We start from the raw sequence: 23,213 nt of genomic DNA, 5'->3' as shown, positions 1-23,213 counted from the left end.
ATCATTTTATTTTCTATCTTATTCTTTCATAAGGCTACTCAGAAAAGACCAAGAGCTAAAGTCTCTAATGATCTCAGAATGAGACATGAGGATTACTGTGAATGCTCCAAAGTATTCACTATATGCTCTGCATTTCTCAGGCAACAGAGCTGACAAAAAAATAGAATCTGTAAAATGAAATGTTCTCAGCCTTGTTGAATAAACTAGTACTTTTTTTCGTGAGAGATGAACATCACAAGAGCAACAGTCATCCATGCAAACTGTATGTTAAGTTTTAAAACCTATTCTTGAAATAAACCTTTGACATATTATAAGGAGATGTCTAATACAAAAGCCAGTTGATTAACTGACCACCTTAGTCTCTAATCAGAAAGGATTGTCATTGTTAGTTTCCTGCATGATGCTATGCCTATTTAAGAGCAAATGTTTTGCTGCAGCAATTTTCTACAATCTGGTTTTGCTTATAAAATGATGCTTTCTATGGGGGTCATTATTTTTTCACAGGATAAGAATGCTTCATAATCGCATTGTTGTCTTGAACAGAATTTATTATTTTTCTTGCTGCATCTTAGAGCAAACTGCCCAGTCAGCAAGCTAGGATGTCTTTCATGGTAGACAAAAAAAAAATAACCTCCTATTATACTGATAATGCAAACTGTATATTACCTCCCTACCTTCCCCCAACAAAACAGAAAACAGGTGGAGAAAAGATTTTTTGCTAAAGACAATCAGCTGAAATCCCTGTCAGGCTTATCTGCTTGAATTCGGGATTATCTACTCCTCATGCAACGCTAAATATGATAAAGAGAAATATACTGCCTTGTTTCAGCATCCACGCTAAGAGAGAATGCTGGTCTTTAGGTTGAAATAAAAGCACCAAGGACACACTGAGCACAACTGCTGCTAAGTATTTTGCACAGATGACCCCCTTTAATACAGGGAATTCATAGCTTTGCCCTAAAGTGCCTTTTGCACTAAAATATTACATTCACAGTAGTGTAACAGACTTGATGAACCTGTCACAAATGTCCTTCTAGACTGAAGAGCAACAGTGCAATGACAACAGCATGTTTTCTACACAGAAATGTGGTGCCATGACAGATCCACACAGTTGCTTCCTTCCAAGCCTGGACAAAACCAGAATGAAAATGGAGCTCATCCCCTAATTCCACATAACACTTACTACATTTTTAATACACAGAAAGGAAGTGTTTCCCTCTCTTACCTTTGACAGGCATGTGCTGTAAGCATGCACCAAGACATATTTTGGTATGCTGGTTGTAGAGGAATCCCTGACTTATTTACATCGGTCAGCTGCCGTGGCACAGTACTAAAATCATCAGATGAAGTGGTCTGAATTACCCAGTGGCTTGATAAAAATCAGCTTACTTCAGATCTAATCTACAGACTGTGTACAGATAGCTGCAAGTCAGAGAAATGGCAAATATTACAGGACCAAAAGGAAAACTGAGGAACAAGCCATGCACTTGCTAGTATAAGGAAACATATCTCCAAAATGGACTTTAGGTTCTCAATATTAAAAGAAAATCTCTTTAGTCTGTTTGCCGTTTTCCGAATTCTTAAATTTAATAAATAATAAAAACAAAGTCTGTGAAAAAAAGGACCCTAAGAAACACTTCTATCAGTTTAGTCTATGGACCAGTGAAAAACACAGCAATCTCTAATGAATAAACATTGAGGTTTCTCAGAAGAGTGAAATCATGACATCCGACATGAAATTCCATCCCTGCCCACTTGTGTCTCCTGGAGACAAGGGCACATGGATCCAGCCAAACCTCAAGTTTTACTCTGCCAGAAGTATGTACATTATCAATAAAATCAGCCCGTCCCTCCTCCCGCATATTTCTGCAAAGCCACGAGGCTTCTGCTCCTGGATGTAGTCATTACTGCTTTGAACTTTTGGATAGTTGCCCATTCTTAGCTGCAGCATTTTGCATCAGTTATTTCATTTGGAAAAGGTTTGCATTGTAGGATCCATTTATACTGCACTAGAAAAAAAAAAGATAGCTAATATTGCTTTCATATCCTGTAGCAGCAATCGGCAGTAGTGAGACAATGGTTATTTTTCAGATATACTAACTCCATTAAGTCCATAAAACGTAGTCACAGAAAAAATGTTTTAAAAAGTAGTTATGATGACAAGTATTTAATAAAATTAAAATAAAGCTTTTCAATATACAACTAGAGGATCTGATGGCCAACACCTATGGAACCATAACATAAACAAAAATAAACATTTTGCCATTATCTCATGAGAAATAGAGTTTAGCAGATAAATAACATACACTGTGATACAGCTAAATCATCTGCCATGTTTGCATAATTTGGGAGCCGCTGAATCCTTGTTATAAGTGGTAGGGTGCAGCAGTAAAATACAGATTACCCTCACATTGATGCAGAGGCACAAGTGGTTCTATGGTTGTTCTTTATTGCCACTTGAAGCTCTACTAAGATAAGCGGTTAGGATAAATAGGCACATTTAACTTTATTTAAGAAGTAATCTGTCTCCTAAGTATAAGGAATAAATTCGGACACAGAAAATACCATGGTAAAGTGTTTCATTACATAAGCTCTTTCTGGAACAGCCAGGAGGTCATGAAAGATTGAATTTCTTTCCATCAACCTGAATACCACTACAAATCCAACCAACATACGCAACTATCTCAATTCTTAGTCACACACATCAAACATGAGTACTATTGCTTTTACTATGCGTTGGAGAATAAACTGATGTACATCTCTGGAAACTTTGCTAGCTAATGGCATAAAACAGTAGGGCTGGTACTAAGGGAACATGCTTACCTATATGCACATGTGAGAACAATTCTTGTGACTACAAAGTGACAGCACACAACATCAAATTCTCTGTGGAAAAAACATGATCTGCATTACTTGGCAGAGCAAAATGAAGAAAGAGTACTCTCCCATGGTCTCTGTTGAGAAATCTGGCAAATATTCAGTCTCTGCCATGGAATCTGCTGTTTTACACTAATAATCTTATAACATGCAGTGGTTCGGCAGATACTTATCAACAAAAATAAAAATGGTGATGATATTCCATTTTGGCACTAAGTCTTCTTTTAAATAGAAAATTTAGACAATTTAAATTTTCCCACAGATTTTGTATATACAACTCAGGCTCTAAATCAAACCCAAGAGACTGAAGAATTACACACATTCACAGAAACATATGAATACTTTTCATCAGGTGATACAGTCATGTGCAATGTAGGTACCATCACTTTTACTCTATATTCATGTGTAAACTGCTGTTTGCCTCTGGAACCTGTTCAGCAATAACAGTAACAGTCCACAGTGAAAGCCCGGATCTGTGCTCAGCCCAGAGCTTCATTTGCTCATTCAACCTCAGCATTCAGGATTTATCAAAAAGAAAAGATGCCTCATTCTTTCTGGAGCATAAAGAAGAAATGGTGACACGCCAGTTTATTGCTGTGCTCTGTAGTATAACCTCTGTAAGGGAAATCTACCTCTACCTTTAGAAATACGACAGGAGACAAATTATGGCACATTTCTTTGAACTCCGGAAATAGAGAAGCAGAAATGGGACCTCTCTTTGGTAGCAGATCGTTTGGTCTGTCAGCTTTCTATAACTTCAGAATACAAATATCTAGCTGTACAGCAGCTATAATTCTTTCAAATCAAGGCAACCACGGGCTTGCTGTTCCTCAACTCGCTAGCCACTTACTCTGTCACTGTACTAGCGCTGATGCCTGTAAACCAGAGGAGTGAGGTGAAAACTAATCACTGTTTATAGGACTGCACTATACTTGAAAGTAAAATGATCCCTAGTTTACTTTTGGAGGTTAGCATTAAATGTAGCTTAAGCTTCAGAGATCTGATCATTCAGTTCTAATTCAGGGGAAAAAAGGGCCATAGGTTCATGTAGAAGAGCTGAATACACGGGGACTGTAAGAGCAGAGCCCTCTTGAGACTGAAACGGGGCCTTTGACCATGTAATGTTACATGTTACTAAAGTTGAAAACATAGGACAAAGCTATCGTGGGGCAAGCACCCCAAGTTCCCAACTTGACACCTAAAACATCAGTATGTCATGGATCATTTTTGGGCAGCTTAAGAAGTAGTCCTTGCCCGTTATGCACATTTTATGACCTGTGATTCATAAAATACTGTTAGTCATGAAAACACTGTGAGTAACCAGAACTCACTTAAATTTAAAAAAAAAAACTTTTAGTTTATTGTAAATTTTACTTTTTAAAAAAATGTAAATTTAGTGGCCAGCTCCAGGAAAAGGGAAGCTCCTGATTTTAGAATCTGGTTTAGTGAGCAAAAGAAGGTGGAAGAACAAACACAGCTGTAGTCAAATTCACTCCTTCTTTGCAAAAGCACCAAAAAGGGTCCTCAAGAAATAGACATGCAGGAGAGGGACTGCACTTAAAGGAATAGGATGGAGCAGATGTAGCCCAAATTATAAAGCACTTTAACTGGAGCGTAGGTTGCAGCAGCCCCCTGCCCCTCAGGTCTGGAGCGATTAGCGTTCCGCCTGCTCAGCCTCTTGCAGCATCCTGCGGTCTATCAAATAGTAAGGCCAATGCAAGGGCAGGGAGAACAGAACAGGCCTGGCCCAGGGGCTGGGACAGAGGTCTTGCCTCTGCTCCCCTGACGAGACCGCTTTGTTGAGGAGAGCTGCTCTGGGGTGGGGACACCCTCACCGCATTTACCTACAGCAACCAAGAAGGAGCCTTTGATTTCCTACAGACAATATAATTTTTAATGAAAAATACTGAGAGTGGTCTCAAGCTAACCTGAGTGGTAGGGGGCATACTATTTCTCAAGATGAAGGTAACACCAATAGCCTCTAGACAAATTCCTTGCAACTTGGAGCAAATCTAGGCTGCTCGGAAAAAAGCTGCGTTTCTGACCAAGCTGTGAGTGTCACTGACTGATAATGACAGTGCCATGATGCAAAGATCCTCCTTCAGGCATGAGCTAAAGCAATTGCAGGGAGATGGCATTCACTGCTGCAGTGCAAAGGTATCATCAATCTTAAAACTGCAGAAATAAGAGACTTCGGGAGGAAGTCAAATGGCTGAAATATTGACCCTTTCCTAAACAAAACTCCCATCTCATTTACTGAGCTTTCAAGTTAGGTATAAATATACTTGTTGAAGGAATTCAACCTCAATTATTGTGGAGCCTTATTTGTAAGGATTTTAGTCTACATGTTTCAGCCTTGTCTCTAGCTTCTCTCAGCTGTTATGCCGCTGTCATTCCCACTCCTCTTCCTTCCCTGTATGAACAATTTTGTGTAGGGATAAACAGGTCATTTGGAAAAAAACCTCATTTTTCATGAGAGCTGACAAAGCATAAAACCCCTTCAACTGTATCAAAAGTAGGAAATACACTGATATTTGAAAATTAAAAGCTTTAAAAATTAAAAAAAAGATACTTGAAGAAAAACTTTAAATTACTCTCCTGAAGATCTGAAAGGATGAAATCCTTTAAACTCATTAATATTTTGGCATCAGTTTGCAGTTATTAAAACCACACTTTGCTGAGGGTTACAAAGATGCTACACAGGATTCAATAACTTTGATTATGTGCTACCTACATGAAAGTATTAAAGTTATTAAGAGAGGAGGGGAACCCCATGCTCTTTGAAAGCCACAATACTCTAGCTCCGTAGGCATCACTGATCTTCGGTGCTTTAGGCAAAAGAGGACTCTGCTGGCAGCACTGTTGGGGTGGGGGGGGCAACTGCAGCACTCCACCTCCATTGTTGGGATACTCTCTGAGAACAGGAAGCATGTGTTCCTTCAAAGAAATTATTTTCTTCAAATCTCAGTGAATGCTTTAACCAATAAGCAATATATACTTTTTTTTTTCTCTCCAATTACAGCATGTGCAAAAGGCTGCTGACTGACTACAGCAGAAAACTGCACGAATGCAAGATGATGTTTCATTTTACTGTGCATGAAAGGTGAGCCACAGACCCCATATCCTACTTAGCATTTCCTGGTGGCTCTTTTAAGCAGATTCCCACACATCATGATAGCTTTTTGGGTGCCATTTCCTATATACTGTTGAAGGTTCCTGTGTCCATCTCTATACTGATGCTGACATATAAGCCAGCAAGGGGTGGGGACGCAATTTCATATAATTGTATATATTTTATATATATACATATAAAATTTATATATATATATGTAATTTATACAATTTTTCTTTTCTATTATTGTTATTGCTACTGTTGTTGTTGTTATTACTACTACTATTATTATTATTTCATTAAAGCTGTTTTAGTTTTATCTTCCAACTTGCAAGTCTTTTCATTCTTACTTTCCTTTCCCTTTTTCCTGGATGTGGGTATAAGGTAATTGGGAGCCCAACTGCTTGGTTTTAGTTGCAGAAACTGGCCAGGTGGGGCTACACTGTGACAAACTGATATATTGTATTTGATGCAACTGTAAAAATTGCAACATTATTGCATCTTATGGCTTTTAAAACAAATTATGTTTTGCAAAATAGTTGGTCTAACAATAATCTGTTCCTCACAATTACACATTTTGCCCCCCAGTGACTGATCAAAAGATGGAATTAACTACAAATAATGCATAAATAAGTTATGTTCAAAACCACGTAACTGAAAATTTATAGATGGATCCAAAGCAGTTCAGCTGTTCACTGAAAGGACACCGACAGATGGATTTGGAGAAGATAGAACTATTCCACATGTTTTTTGAGGATTAAATATAGCATCTGGAATACATTAAATATAATTTGATAAATCATTAGATTAGAGAATTTTAAACATTTCTTACTATAGGCCACATAATTTTGCGAGTTAAGTTTTGGCTTTCTCATTGTCCATATAAAGCAATAGTATTCAGTTTCAGTGAAAAAAAGCTTTCATTATAACAGTAAGTATTATTTCAGAAATCAACCATAGATTAGTATCTTTATTGAATATACTCACTTTAATCATGTCCTGAATTTTCTAGGCAGAGGAGAAATGAATTAGTCACACTAGCCAAGATGAATTAATATAAAAACTAGAAAATCTGTGACTGTTGATTATGTTATTTTCTAGCCATCTGTGTTTTCTTTTATGCCCCGCCCAAAAAAATAAAGATAGGTGATGATTATATAAAATTAATGGCCATAAACAAAAGCAAGGGCAGTAAGAGGTCATACCAATTGTGAGCCCAGCACTTTAGAATTAGGTAAAAGTGGTTATTATTAGAACCAAGGAAGACCTACTGTAAATGGTTCATGGAACATCCTATAAAGTAATTTCAACATGTTGTCTGTAACATGCAAAATGCAGGAAAATATAACTTCATTTTGTATGTTGAAACATTCTGTATCCGCAGAACTTGTTCCGCATCACAGAGTTTTTAAAGTCTACTTTCCTTTCTGTATTTCAAACCAGAGCAGGTTTCTTGGAACGGTCTCTAAGGGATTGAAACATGCCAGATTCTTGCACAAGTGTGGATACAGCCACATTGTGATATATCAGTCCCGTTCTACAGTGTCATGATTTGAATGTCGCATTTATGCCCCGTGCCCTGCTGACACCCACTACTGACACCTAAGTCCTCTTAGTAGCATTTCTCATTCCAGAGATGTCTTCTGCCTCCTGATTACTGCTGCTATCTAGTTAAAAATAAAATAATGCAATAACTTAGATATGTTTTTATAATATCAGCACATAATAAGTCCTAACAAACAAAATCAGATGAGCAACATAAAAAATATGCTCCAAAGCCAATGTTTAGGCCAAGATTATCTTTCATCAAAGTCCAGCAAAACAGTGGTTTAGATTTTGTTGTCTTAAGTCTTAAAATGTTGTAATGTCATATAAATACATCTGTGTTCCTGAATTTTTAATTTGCAATTTGAGATGCAAGAGCAGGAAAGATCAGTAGAGAGAAGGTTGTTTTACATATCAGTTTTGTTTCAAGACCACAGTTTTCCCTTATTCGCATCCAGGGGTAAATATACAAGTGTCTTATTCCCATTTAATGAGAGTGAAAGGGGTAAATATGTTCCTAGGAAACTGAGTTTGTAAAGTGAGAGGTTATTTGGTATCAACATCTGTTGTATCAACAGAGGCAGAAGATAAATATGCTGTCTTGATGACACATGCAAAACATGGATCTAGAACAGTTAAGTGTTTTTTAGAATGCTTAAAAAATAGCCATAACCTCAAAAAAATAAATGCAAGAGGACAAATAAATGAAACATAGACACTCTTATAATTTGAAAAGGGCCATGCAGGAATTCCCTTTTATTCTGAAGGTGAGGTCAGCACCTATTTATTGTTGTTATTGTTATTGGTTTGGGGTTTTTTTCCTTTTTTTCTTTTTTCTTTTCTGCTTAACCATATCATGGCATAGAATTATGAGAACTCAGAGAAATTATTTGCTCATGCACTGCATATACCATGAACGGACAGCTTCTTCCAAAGGGGACTAAGCAGGTGCAGTGAAGATGAAAGGCTGCAACTTGTGCACACCAACCACGCACCAAACAGCAGTCCTTATCAGCCAAATAGAAAAGCAACCAGCAGACACATATAGACTAAAAAGAAGGTAAATAAATACCTTAAGATCTCAGAGCAACTTCCTGCAGCAGCACAACCCAGAGCTGTGTTAGTGGGCACAGTGTTTCTGTCATTGCTGCTTAGTTGGTTAGCTGGCAAAATCAAGATTCTGAACATTGAAATCTCTAGAAGAGCCATCCTCTAGCCAGCCTGGGCGTCCCGCTGGAATAACTCACACATGCTCTCTGGACCAGAGATGACAACGTGGTTCACCTTTTGTAGTTTGAGTTTGCAGACTCTAATTAGAAATGTATTCCTGCTGTGCTCAGCATGGCTTTGACTTTGTAGATGTATTATAGGAAAGATAAGCATCAGGCTTTGCTATATATTCTCTGGACTTGGCTTTTCAGAGCCAAAGAAAGCCTAAGAGGAACCTGCAAATGCTTCCACAGATTGAGACACTGCAGAGTAATTGGCATAATTTAAAATCCAATACGGCCTATGTCAGTATGGTTTGCAGAGCATGCTGCTTTCAATTAAAAGGAATTCAACCTATTACCACACTAAAGACTCTTAAGGGATGTTTATTCATCTTGCATCTACCTTTAAGTGTAGCTACCAAGGTATACAAACATAATTTACTAGAATTTTCAGTTCCAATGCCTAAGCTAAACAATGACTATCTGATTCCATTTGGCCAAAAAAAAAACCACTGGTGAAATGGTGAGAGCACATGCCCTATAAAATCAATGCAAAGACTGTTGCTAACAGTCTATTTCACATTTCCTGTTCAACTAGAAACTTTAATAGTTAGATGAGTAAAGAAACTCCAGTTTGATGATACTGAAGGTTAATGACAGCTGAGCAACACGAAGCCCAAGGTCAGTTAACACACTGATTGCACAGCCAGTCTGAGAAGCTGGGTAGATATGTAGGCTGCTAACTTGAACTGAACTCTCTAATTATTCCAGATCCAGCAATACTAAACCAGCTATGAAATGTTTATATGAGGCACATTATCTCGAGTGATTACGCTGCAGACACAGTCATCAGGTTTTTATAGTCTGGTAGATAAAAACTCCACAGCCTAATTTGAAAACAGACCAGTACACATTTTACTGGACTTTTCATGTTCTTTTCACCTTGCTAATTGAAAGCTAAGGAGAAAGAACCAGTAATAAAAAAAAAATAAATTGATCTTAGAGATGACCTACATTTATAATTTTTTTATCAATCCTCTAGTTCTCCTTACCTTAATTATCAATGGTATCAACCAAGATTGGCAAATGGGACCAACTCATCTCTAGAGACAGATGAGATTGTAGAATCATAGAATTGTTTGGGTTGGAAGGGACCTAAAACATCATCTTGTTCCAACCCCTCTGATGGGCAGGGACATCTCCCACTACATCAGGTTGCTCAAAGCCTCATCCAACCTGGCCTTGAACACCTCCAGGGGTGGGCACATTCACAACTTCTCTGGGCAATCTATTCCAGTGCCTCATCACTCTCACAGTAAAAAATTTCTTCCTAATGTCTAATCTAAATCTATTCACTTTCAGCTTAAAACCATTACCCCAGTCCTAACACTATACTCACTGATAAAAAGCCCCTCCCTACGTTTCCTGTAGGACCACTTTAAGTAATGGAAAGCTGCTATAAAGTCTCCCTGGAGCCTCCTCTTCTCTAGACTAAACAACCTCAACTCTCTGAGCCTCTTTTTGTATGGGAGGTGTTCCAGCCCTCTAATCATTTTTGTGTCCCTCCTCTGGACTCACTCTAACGAATTCATGTCCTTCCTGTGATGAGGACTCCAGAACTGAATGTAGTATTCCAGGGAGTTTTCATAAGAGCAGAGTAAGGAGGCAGAATCACCTTCCTCAAACTGCAGCTCACACTCCTTTTGATGCAGCCCAGGCGATGCTTGGCTTCTCAGCTGCAAGCACGCATTGCTGACTCATGTCGAGCTTCTCAAACACCAGCATTCCCAAGTACTTCTATTCAGTACTACACACAGAGATCTAAAGGTGTCCTCACCTACACAGGAACAATGTTGATCATAATTATCACAAATAATAGTTACTATGTACTGAAAGGATGGCACCTCTGGGGAGGCCACTGTTGTTCTCAGTGCTGTCAGGAAGGCTCTAATGATTGCTCTCCTGGGGAGCTTTTTTTCCTCTAAGGGGCTTCACACAAACAGCACTACAGGGAATTATTGATTCAATTAACTCTACTAGGAAACAAGGCGAAAAAACAAGAGTAAGTACCAGAGGTCCCATTAACCTCTTGGAAATGAAAGATGGCTTTAGGCACTTTGTAGTTCTGCAGTCATCTGCAATACCAGCAGACACCCTTACTGTCCAAACCTTACCATATTGCAGGAGTTTGTGTCCCTTTCAAGATGTGTTTGCAGGTGGCAGAATAAGAGAATTACTCTTTCCCTTGAACTCATGAAAGATATGTCAAATAATTTTTTCAGAGACAAAACAGCAGCAAAACGACAACAGCAGCCTTTCATCACTTTTTCCAATTTCTTTACAGCCATAGTTTACTCTTATGAAATATTATAGAAGATTATTCTATTTTTTTACGTTTTTACTTTTATTTTGGATTTTAAGCAAAAAAAAAAAAAATCAGCCCCTCCAAATTTATAACCATTTTCTGTCTAAATCTTAGGATCATAGAACAGTTTGGGTTGGAAGGGACCTTAAAGATCATCCAGTTCCAACCTCCCTGCCATGGGCAGGGACACCTCCCACTAGATCAGGCTGCCCAAGGCCCCATCCGGCCTGGCCTTGAACACCTCCAGGGATGGGGCATCCACAGCTTCCCTGGGCAACCTGTGCCAGTGCCTCACCACTCTCGTAGTGAAGAAATTCTTCCTTATGTCTATTCTAAATCTGCCCCTCTCCAGTTTATACCCATTGCCCCTCGTCCTATCACTACAAGCCTTTGTAAATAGTCCCTTCCCAACTTTCTTGTAGCCCCTTTCAGGTACTGGAAGGTCACTATAAGGTCTCCTCAGAGACTTCTCCAGGCTGAACAAGCCCAACTCTCTCAGCCTGTCATTAATAAGTATTGCGCAGCAATACAACCCTACTGTAGGAAACTGAAGAGACACCTGCATGACAGAACTACTTGGATGGAACACAAAATATGCTGTCCTCTGTTACACTACTAACATCAAATTGGATATTTTTCACTTTGATGAAAAATATTAGACAGGTGTAACTGCAACTATTTCAGTTTGCAGCAAGGTGTCAGTTTCCTTTGTGGTTTTGTAGTCTAGACTTAAGTCATATTTTGAGTTTCACATATAAGATAAAATTACTCCAAAAATCTCTAAATGGACATAACCAAAGCAATTATGCTTTGATCTGAAAGCCCACCCAGGAGCCTTTGAAATTGAGCTTTGTCTTGGAATTTGGCAGATACAAGATATCTATTTCTGTAACCTGCAGATGACAATGCTGTCTCATGTTGGTTTGTTTTTTTCCCATTCTTTCACATTAATGTGTATTACTGCAAATTTGCAAATGTCATTCATTAGTAAATTATGACAAAATCAGTGGAATACAGTCACAAGGACAAACAATATTAAATAGTGACTGCAGCAAAACAAAGAAATAAGCTAAGTAATCAAAAGGAAATTAGTAGATTTTTTTTGATTACCTAGATCACTTCCATTTTAAATTACAGACTTATTTAGACTCATATGTTTATCCTGACTGTCCTACTTTAAGTCTTGGTTCCTACTACAGTTTTCCTCACTTCACTTACTTCAGTACAGACACTCAAAGATATTAAAGCAGTTAATTCCTGAAGAGGCTGGAGACAGCAAGGAGAAAACAAATCAATCATGCTTTGTGTGGATCAAAAAGAAAAGGAAATGTGCATTCCTAAGAGAAGACAAAAATGAATGAGCAAGCAGCAACGAGGTATGAGGTTCCCTCTCTCTGGAGAATCCTGCTTGATCTGGAGTAAACTCTACCAAACCTAGAATTTATGATTGAGATTTCTTAATTTCTGCAAAATCTGGAAAAGGTTACGCTGCCCAGAGTAACAAAACTTCGACTCTTTCAGTACTTGTTCATGCTAAGCAGGGGGAAAATCAAGACAGTTCCCCACTTTCTTCCCTACTCCTCAGTCCTTGGCTCAGCTGCTTTGATTAGATGCTGGCATAATGTATTAGTTAGAAAAAATTTCATAGTCATGGACCAGAAAGTCTACAAACACTATTTAATTGTTATCTAAACTAGATGAAAATCATGCAGGAAATTAATCTGGAAATAAAAGCATGTGTGATAGGCTAATCTAATCACTGGTGTAACTAACCTTAACTCCTGTTAAATAGAGATATGCTCTTTTGGGAACAGTCTTCTTGTTCCTGGAATACTTCTGCAAGCCTAGAAAGATAGAATCTGACAACATCTTTCAAATAGTTCTATTTATATTTTAAAAAAAATAAAAACTTAAAGAGAAACAGTCAGAGGACAACTCCTTCACAGTCCCAGGGGTAAGGACATTAAGAAAACAACATAGAAAAAATTACAGCTATTTCTACCAAAGGAAAAGAAAAATAGAGCAAAATTTCCTTCTGTTATTTTTTTAAACTCTACTTTTAGAATTTTTTTTTTTGTCCCCGTCTCATACAGGTTATTTAAGTTAGGATAGGCTGCTGTGTAGAAGATTTTAAAAAAAAAAAAAGGCACGGTGGTTACTTGGGAATAAGTTAGTAATGATTAAGTTAACTCTATTTCACAGTCACCTTTGTGGCTGATAGAACAGAAAAGATGGAAAATCTAATCGAAAACATGGGCCACAGTAGGATATCAAAAATCCTCACAGAAGTCCACACATACGATGTCCAGATGTCCCCATTGAAAAGGTTTTGATTTGTAATGAGCACGTTAATCCATCTAGCATATCCACATTGAAAGGAGGTAAGAGAAAAGAAGGAACAAGAACAGAAAAGCTATTTGAAATGCAGCCAGTGTTTTTCCCTAATGTAACAGGAAAACCTGTGCTCTAAATGGGCTTAACAATGCAGATTTAAAACTTTATCTTGAGCCCATCTCTGAAAATTTCTGGAGAAACTAAAAGACTCTGTCTTAAATTGGCAGATTAGTAGAGTTTGTCACACTACATAAGTACAGCATCATTGGTCTGTGAGGAAGTTCTGAAAATGGCTCACATAGAAACAGACCAACCAGAGGACACAATTTCATATTAAACCCTCACTAAGGTCTATGAAATTACCTTAGACTGGGGCAAAGCAGACTGGTAATTATAGCATTTCTCTCAAAAGCTAAAATGGGATACAGGTGAAAATCAGTATACAGATCTAAGAACACATTTCTTAAACATAATTAGGATAATACAAAAAAATGCAGTAGTATATGACTCAATGTTCTCTGGAGTTCTCTCAGAGTTCATAAAAATATATTGTTGTGTCCATTCTTTAAATCAGAAAACTGGCTGAATCTTTTATATAAGATTCCTAGCATTTAAAGCTGTGTTTCCTAGCTCTGAAACACATTACATTAACATTTCTTTGGCAGTATCTGTAATAAATGTAGGTATAACTGAAGACCTAATAAGCAGCCAATGAAAAATAACAGACTAACAAGTTCAAAGAGCCCCAACTAGGGGTTATAAAGCACGGAAGATGAAAGCGTAAGCGCTTATTTTGACTACCTGAGTCCTCAAAGTTAGTGGACTAAGAGAGTGATACTCTTTTGTCCTGCAGACTGAATAAATGTGTAGATTCACAAGATACAACAACTATGATATCACATTGATGATACTTTTATAAAAGCCGTCTTCAGAGATCGTTTCATTTTCAAGAGATGGAAAGCCAGAGTTAGTATTTGCTTACTTAAAAGATGACCTTAATCCAACAGAAAGAGCAAGAAACAGAACTTTTATAAATATAAAATATTCCTCGGTTAATTATTTGTTTTTATAATATCATCTTTCTTCTCCACCTCATCAAAAGTTAAAAAGTAGTGGAAGAAGGCTTACTAATGCCTGAGTTCGTGGCAAAAGCATTTAGAGATTTTTTCTAGGCATATAAGAAATCTGAATAGTGTGGAGGTTCCTGATGCCTCTCAATGTGTAAGAACCAAGCAATTTCTCCTTCTTTCAAAGTATCTCTCTCCAGCATGCTCATGAGCAGCAACTGAGTTTAGTGGGAGATCTTCCACTTCTTCCACTCTGACAAATCCCCTTAATTTGTCCCTGTTCAAACTGACTAGGAAGGGACAGACAAGATAGCAGAAGCCTTCTTGTCAGAGAATAACAGTTTACAGATGAGACTTCATGCAGAACAAAAGAGAGGACTTCAGTGTTACATGGTATGTAATAGTGAATAGAAAAGGATACTGCTTGAAATTTTCAGCTGCACAACAAAAACATCATAAATGCTAATAGCAGTATCGCTGCATGACTGCATTTTGGGACTGCACTGCTCAGGCTAGTACTCTCAGGACTTCGTCTTTATAGAAACATATGACTTTACTTCCTTGGTAGAATAGAAATTTCTCTGGGGATACTGATTACACGGAAAATAGAGAAAGTTGTCTTAGAAATTAGCCAGAATATGAGGAATGAATTGCCACAGAAAGAAAGAACAAGCACAACCTCACCTCGATACTTTTACGCCTTCCTTAGCAGTGTGAATGTATACAAGTCTTGTATCCCAAGATACAAGTCTTACGAGGAGCGGCTCAGAGAGCTGAGGTTGTTTAGCCTAGAGAAGAGGAGGCCGAGGGGAGACCTTATTGCTCTCTACAACTACCTGAAAGGAGGTTGTGGAGAGGAGGGAGCTGGCCTTTTCTCCCAAGTGACAGGGGACAGGCCAAGGGGGTATGGCCTCAAGCTCCGCCAGGGGAGGTTTAGACTGGACATCAGGAAAAAACTTTTTCAAGGAAAGGGTCATTGGGCACTGGAGCAGGCTGCCCAGGGAGGTGGTTGAGTCACCTTCCGTGGAGGTGTTTAAGGGATGGGTGGATGAGGTGCTTAGGGACATGGTTTAAGGGAGTGTTATGAATGGTTGGACTCGATGATCCAGTGGGTCCCTTCCAACCTAGTGATTCTGTGATTCTATAATGTTTCAGGAATTCCCTTCTACAACAGAACACAGTATGAGATGTATTCCTTGCATATGTAATAAGTGATCAATCCATACCCAAAAGTTTTTACAATATTGCTGTTGGAAGGACAGCATTAAAAGTGATGGAGAGCAGCATCTAACAAGCAATCAACAGGTCTACTATAAAACAAGAAGCGCTTTGTGCGTGCAAACCCTATTGCTTACTAGATGAGTGTGTTTATTATGATCCAAATTTAGAAAAGCCTCTAAACAACCCCTAATTAAGAGTTTCAATGTACGTTGTACTGTTTTCCTGTTTCAACCCTCATAACAGGAAATAGTTTTGTTGGATTTTAGGGTTTTTTTTAAGTGAATAAATCATTCAGAATGATCTATCCTGACTGTAGAGATTAAGAAAGGCCCTGAGCATAGTGCTATTACCAAAGGAATTTTTCCTGGTGACTTTTGAAAAATATTACACCAGAATTTAGTTTTTAGCTATTAAAATGGCATAATGAAATCATAGGCATTACACAGATGTACTTTCATGTCATGTGATTTTTGTGCTACAGCAACCTTATCCTTCATATTACCCGCCAGCTCGCTCTAACACAGTCTGCTCTTTGAACAGGCCACATGCCCACAATGTTGATTTTGTAGAATTTCTTCCTTGCAGTACTACCTATGACAATTAGTTAAACTCCTTTAAAATCATATTGAAGCTTAGACCACATCCACGCCTGCCCACTTGTCATACACCTCTGTGGAGGGCTAAGCATTACAACACATACCTCCCTACAGGCATCTGCATCCGCATCCGTGTGTAGGAGAGCCATGCTTGCTTTCAGACACCTGTGCTGTCAAGTCCTTGCCTATTGAGATCCCACCTGAGCTAGCAACCTCCCACAGTTTATCCATGCTTCCTATCCAGTCATTATCAGAAGGTGCAGATAAAAGCCACCTGTACTACGCTGAGATTAACAGTATCATATAATTGTTCCACTTCTTTAGTCTATTACATTTGTGAAACACACGGATTAGTTCACTTAGTCACTGCCAACCAGATACCTATGTTTTTCTGAGATGGGTTTGCACACAGAAAAGGGACGATCATGCTTGATTTTTCTGATGAAAAATAGATAAAATGGACTATCCCAACCACCCTACTTTTCATACATCTGCATAAGGGTGAGAAATGAAGTAATGTACTACTTTTCCCAGAGGAATATTGCTGCTGCTGCTGCTCAACTCCCTGTAAATGGGGCAGAAAAATTCCAGGCTCATGTCTCTCCCACCGAGACATGTAATGTATTCAGTCTCCAACTTTGGGTTTTATTTTCCCTTTGCTAAGTACATGTATGTTTGTTCCGTGGCTTCAGATATGTTTGATGAATTGGCTACAAATTTCACATACATATTTGCATTGTTTAACAACAAGAAGGATGCAGAAATCTTCTTTTTTGCCAAACAATAGAGATCTTATCAGTTTATGGAGCAAAGAAGCTTTACTGTCTTCTGGGTATACATCTGTGAGAATATGGCACAAAGCTGAGAAATTGTGTGCTTCTCCTCTCTGACCCAAACTTCACTTACAACTGAGTTTAGTGCCATTACCAGCATCTAGTAAGTTTGGTTTTCTGGGTCAGGAAATTCTCAGAAGTAGATTATTTTATTCTACAAAAAAAACCCTAAAACTTGTTTAAAGTTTAACCCCCTTTAGACACTTCCAGAAATCTACAACCAATTTACTTCTTCACACAATTTTCATGAAGACGCTACTATTACAAAAGCAAGACATTAATCAATTAGTACTCTCTTTTATTTTCTTATCTATATTTTTCTATTTAATTAGTGAAATGTAAAGATCTCACCGTTATTTAGCATGTACTTTCCATCCATGACAGCGATCACATAAAGGATGAAAAATTAAAAGTCTACACGTATAGTTCACTAATAGCCAGACCACTGAAAAAAGCTGGAAATGAAGCAGTACTGAGACCAAGCACTGGAGTTCCACTTATTCTGTCCCTTTTTATGTGGAAAAATTTTTTATAGTCTTTTGAAAACTGACGTAACTAGAGAGCTCACAGAATCAATTAATTCCTAGAAGCCACAAGTCATGATTTAGGTTATACACAACATGCTATATGAAAAATTCTGAGTTAAAGAAAAAATAAATACCATATTAAAATAAAAAAATATGCAAACCCATTTGATATATATGATCATATTTAACTTAAAAAAGTCAGTTTGTGATGACAGAGAATGTATAAACTGTCACTAAAATTAAAATATTCACTCATTGCATCATAAATTTCAAGAAGAATTATTTTTCATTGATATTAATTGTACACAATACTATTTTTTTAAAAATACTGCTTTTATATATAAATTCTAACACAAAGTCCAGCCTTTTTAAAATATTAAGTTAATAGGAATAAAAAGCAATCACTTGTTTTTTCTGCATTTCCATTATCAAATGATTATTTAAACCCAACAAAAGCGGAACAACAGACCCCCACTGGTTTTCAACTTGTAGTTATGAAGGCAAATGTAACAAATAAAATAAACAAATATATACATACATAAATACACAGATGAGGGAATTAATTCCTTTGGCTTAATCTGCAGGGAACTTTCTAAATCTGATATATAAGAAATATATATCCATACAATTTGGAATCTCTATAGTAGAAACTGAACTTGAAAATCAAAGCTGTGTATTATTTATGCCACAAGTATTCTAAATGAAAAAGTACTGAGTAAGAAGAAACCAACCAAGAATAGTTTGTGTTTTTCTCAAATATGACACACAATCTTGGTTCCTGCACTGAAATAATGGAGATTCCTCAATACCTCATGCAGATGCAGTCAGTTTGCATACAATTCTTTAAAGCAATGATTTAGAGGGATTTATAGCCAGAGAAAGGAGCTTTGAGATATAATCACTAAGGTAGAAAAATGTAGACTCCCTGGAAGCAGAGGCTTAAATTCTGGCAGGCTTACCTCATTCTTTCATCTTTCAGAGGTAGATTAAATTCTCTGTAGCTTAGCATATAGGGGTCCTCCACAAGACTTTTAAAAGAAGTAGTCCTGTCTCCCCTAAGTGTTGTTAAATATAAATTCTTTTTTCTTTGTCTCTCTTTTTTCTTTTCTCTTAGACGTAAGTCTCAGGAACTTGAAATAATTTTTCTAAAGATACTTCTGTTTCAGGCAGCTCCATACCTTCTTGTCTTGAAGGTTTTGAAGATTTATTTCCTTGATTCTCTGTTTTAGTATGACTGATGGACATTTTTCTGTAGAATTGTTGTACTCCACAGGGAGCATTAACAGAAATCTGGCCCAGAAGAATATAAGCATTTCTTCCCAGTTCAAGACTTGCACTTTTCCTTTCTTTAAATTGCCAAAAGATAATCAGACTCACTGAAATCACTGAAATAAAATCTAAAACTACCTTTAAAAAGAAGAAGACACCTCATCAAGTATACCACTAATTATTGATCCTTTCCAACAAATCCCTATATGTACCGAGAAACAATCTGAGCAAATTATGATAATGGCTACTACAGAGCTTGAGCTTGTTTTTTTTTTTTTTTTTTTACAGCTAAAGCTGTTGATACATATTACAAGTAGTAATGATTGCACATGTGTGCACTAGGGAACTAATTAATGATAGCTAATGCATTACACAACCATATATATTTTTGGTAGGTACATGGTACAGTTTGTCCCAAAGGCCTCTTCATCAACTACAGAAAACCAAAAACATCGCTAATAGGACCCCTGTTAATGTAAGACATGGATTAGTAGTCCTCAGGGTTCTGGGTTTTCCCCTATTAAAAGGAAGAGTAATAAGAAAATAGATTTGTCAGTACTTTAAATCTTTATTAATTCTGACTGAGTTTTAGGCATATAATTCAAATAGTACCAACAAGATAGATGTATAAAGGTAAAGGATAATAAGAATTAGTTAAACTTTATGAAAAGGAATAGCTAGGAATGGATGCAGTGTGAAGAAAGTAGAAATGCAGCTCATCAAAGAGGTACTGGCTTGGGCAAACAAAAGATTAGAAACTTAAAGAGCCCACATCCTCTCCCCAGGATGCACTGGGTAATACCTTAGTATGCGATGTAACTTGTTTTCCTGGACAGAGAAACAAAACAATACAGCGTATGCTATCCAATCTTCAACTTGACGTTCTCCATATGAAAAGAAGACTCATGTGAAACACCTGCTGTTTCTTTCCTCAGGGACCTGTACGTATCCCTAGTTCTTATTAACCATGCAATGGATGCTAATTTCAGAAGGGAAGATATACTTTTAAAAATTACTCAGAGTAACACACCCTGAAGATCTGACTCAGCACTTTTGAAGACAGACATCATACCCTTTTAATATAAATGGCACTGACAAATTGCATGTCAAAACATTGCTTCTTGAGTTTTCTTTTACAAGTCAGTCAAGCTGGCAAAAGTCAGCTGATGAGCAGCCCAGTATATGTTTTTCATCCCGCTTGAGCCTCCAGCTATTCAAAACCATTCACACAGTCACACCAGGGTTGCAATAACCTTAGATGAAATTGTATTGGAGTGGTGCCTACAGCTCACCTGAAAATCAGAAATCACGCTGAAAAGTCTTCTCTTGCAAGCTGTGTTGCCTGCAGCTCCATCACCTAGTGATTACATAGGAAATGGTCAATGATTGCACACAAGACTTTGAGATTCCGGTCATCAGATCCTGCAGGTGTCACAGAGTAGTGGAAAAAATCTGTGAGGCAAATGCTGAAATGTGAGCACAAAGATAAACCGAACTAAAACTTCAAAATACTTGAAAAGACTGCCAGATATAAATAGAAGCAGAGGGCATCTGGGTAATTGAGTTTGAGTCCTTGTCATCATGCCACAGAAAGCTCTGCGCTCAGTTATACAACTTCTCTATTGATCTTCCCCAAGCGCTGCACTATTCCATCTTGGGCAACCCTTGGGCCAGAGTTTGACAATGCAAATCTGTTGTGAAAATATTTTTCACTTTATGATAAGCATGAAGGCAACAACAACAACAGTGTTTTCAATTTAATCAGTCCTTTAATTAATTAATTTTGAGAAAAGTTGGAAATTGAAGAATTATATTGAATCATTCACTTTACACGTGAGACAAATCATTCCTAAGCTCCATCCCTTAGGGTCAGTCTGTCAACACAGTCAACCTGTTAATATAAATTAACATAAGGGATGGAACATCTTCTATAGAAAAACATTAATTTCTTCTTTTCTACTGATCACTAGGTTAGGTTTTACAAACTTTCCAACAAAATAAATACATGTTGCAGTGAATGTGATTCTAACTCTTCTCCTATACACGCTGCACCAGCGCATGCTGCAAGCCTAAATTAGGACCAGCATAATTTAATTCTTAAACAATGAGCTTGACTCAAATTCACCCATTCAAAATACTGAACAGATCTAAACCACTTTGAACATTGTGGAATCTCCTTTTTCTGTCACACACACACAACTGTATTAAGTTAAATATATGCAGAGAGTAAATATATGCTATGGAGTGTTCCTACACCTTAGGGAATCAGCCCTTACTTGATAGGATCGGCTCTGAATTAGTGTCCCAATAAAATGCAGGCATTTTCCAGAAGATACACACTGGCATGAAAGCATCAGCACTGTAATCCACCCAACACTAAGGATATCAGCAGTGAGCATCTTAGTAAAGGTGACTGTGAATCCCTTGGCTTTCATGGACAAGTGTTACACTGTGCCCAAGAACTGAAAACAAAGCTCAGCTTTATACTCACTTACTCTTCTGATGTCTAAAATGAAAAGAAAAAAAAAAGGGTTGAAAAATCCCAAGGAAAAGCAAAAAATGTGACTTCTTTGTTTGGATCAGTTCCTTTCCTCTTACAATCTCTGCTTCAAAGCAACATTGATTACCAACTGCAGCTGCACTCACACCTCCACTGTGATATATTTATTATTTGTATTTTAACTGCAGCAACCAACACATCAGACACAATACATTCCCCAGAAAACTCATAGGCTAAATAAGAAAAGAAGAAAGAGATGGCTAAAATCTACACAAATGCAGTATGTTTTACATTACAGATATGTATTAAAACCTGTTTTTATACATTTAAGTAACTTAATACCTGACTTTAGTACTGCAGTCTTTCATTTTCACTTGTTCAAAATAATAATAACAAAAGAGTATGATTATGAGGGGCTATTTCAAACCAGTCCTATAGCACCATGAGACAATATGAAAGGCACAGATATGAGATGAGATTATTGTTCAGAGTAATATAACTACAGACCAAACAAGCTGTTATATGTACAGAAGGATGAAAATATTTTGTAATGAAAATTTTGGACATTTTAGAATCAGGACTGCTGCCCTCACACCCCACCTCTCCAGTGTTTGCTACCAACCTGAATTTCTCCAAGGGCTTTTGTTTATTTTTATTATCAAGCAGTCAGCCCTGACACTATAACCTGAACTATCTTGAGATGTGGGGTTTTAGTTAGCAATAAAAGCATGTGTTTACCTACAGAAAGATGGACTTCAATTGTACAATATTTTCAGATTTTTAATGCAGAACTTCCTTTTTATTTAGCCTACTACAAACCATCCCAGCCAGAGAGTTAAATAAAATATGTGGTGATATATGCATATACATTTATTAAAATGTATTATTAAAAAGAAGCCTTCTCTTCTCTAGGCTAAACAACCCCAACTCTCTGGGCCTTTCCATCCTTCTGATCACTTCAGTTGCCATCCTCTGGACCTGCTCCAACAGATCCATGTCTTTCCAGAGCTGGATGCAGTACCCAGGCGGGGTCTCATGAGAGCAGAGTAGAGGGGAATAATCACCTTTCTCTACGTGCTGGCCACACTTCTTTTGCTGCAGTCCAGGATGCCCAGGTTGGTTTTCCAGGTTGTGAGCACATATTGCCTGCCTACATGAAGCTTTTCATCCACCAGTACCCCCAATTTGGAGAAACTTGAAAACAATATAGAAAAACTCAGATCAATTCCTACTTGACACAGTATAGTAAATCCAGTATCCCATTACAGAGTTTATGATGTCTATTTTTAGCACATGGTGACTACATAGGAACAAAAGGTAGTTTGAAAATGCAAGCAAATAATACTGCAGAAAAAAAAAAAGACTCTTATCAAACAGAAAGGAAAAAGTAGTGTTTCCTAAGGATATACAATGAAACTATAAGCTGCTTCAAGCCTAAATGAACATCTCAGAAATCATACTGAAGTAATTTCTTTAGTTGCTTTTGTGACTAAGTCTTCTTACTTTTTTCATAAAACTTTTAGATTCTGAGTCAACAGAAATTGTGTCTAAGCTTTGATATTTTGTACTACCTTTTTTCCCCTCAAGGTTTATTCAATCTAACATTAAACTCTCCAGTCAACAAAGTTTTTATTTAAACAATTGTTAGTTTTAATTATTATTGCCTTTTGAAAATGCTCTTTTAAAAAAAACCCAAACAATAAAAACTAGAGGAAAATTTGTGCATGGTTTCTTTCTTTTTATATCTCAGTGTCAT

The 23,213-nt window shown here is 37.4% G+C and overlaps 1 protein-coding gene across 11 annotated transcripts in view; it reads right to left on the bottom strand.

Moving 5' to 3' along the window:
• Positions 1-23,213, bottom strand: part of CHRM3 (cholinergic receptor muscarinic 3) — a 272,134-nt gene that overhangs the window by 104,490 nt on the left and 144,431 nt on the right. Inside the window, exon 4 of one of the 11 annotated variants that reach the window (XM_054063917.1) lies at positions 20,250-20,314. The exons of 9 other annotated variants lie outside the window; for them this stretch is intronic. The gene's annotated coding sequence lies outside the window, so the exon portion shown is untranslated. Of the gene's footprint in view, positions 1-20,249; positions 20,424-23,213 lie in introns of all 11 variants that reach the window. One more of the 11 variants, XM_054063915.1, reaches the window with a different exon arrangement.

The sequence above is a fragment of the Cuculus canorus genome, chromosome 3 (genome assembly GCF_017976375.1).
Source record: "Cuculus canorus isolate bCucCan1 chromosome 3, bCucCan1.pri, whole genome shotgun sequence".
Classification (NCBI taxonomy): domain Eukaryota; kingdom Metazoa; phylum Chordata; class Aves; order Cuculiformes; family Cuculidae; genus Cuculus; species Cuculus canorus.
The sequence above is the reverse complement of the archived record's forward strand: the minus strand, read 5'-3'. Positions and strand labels throughout refer to the sequence as shown.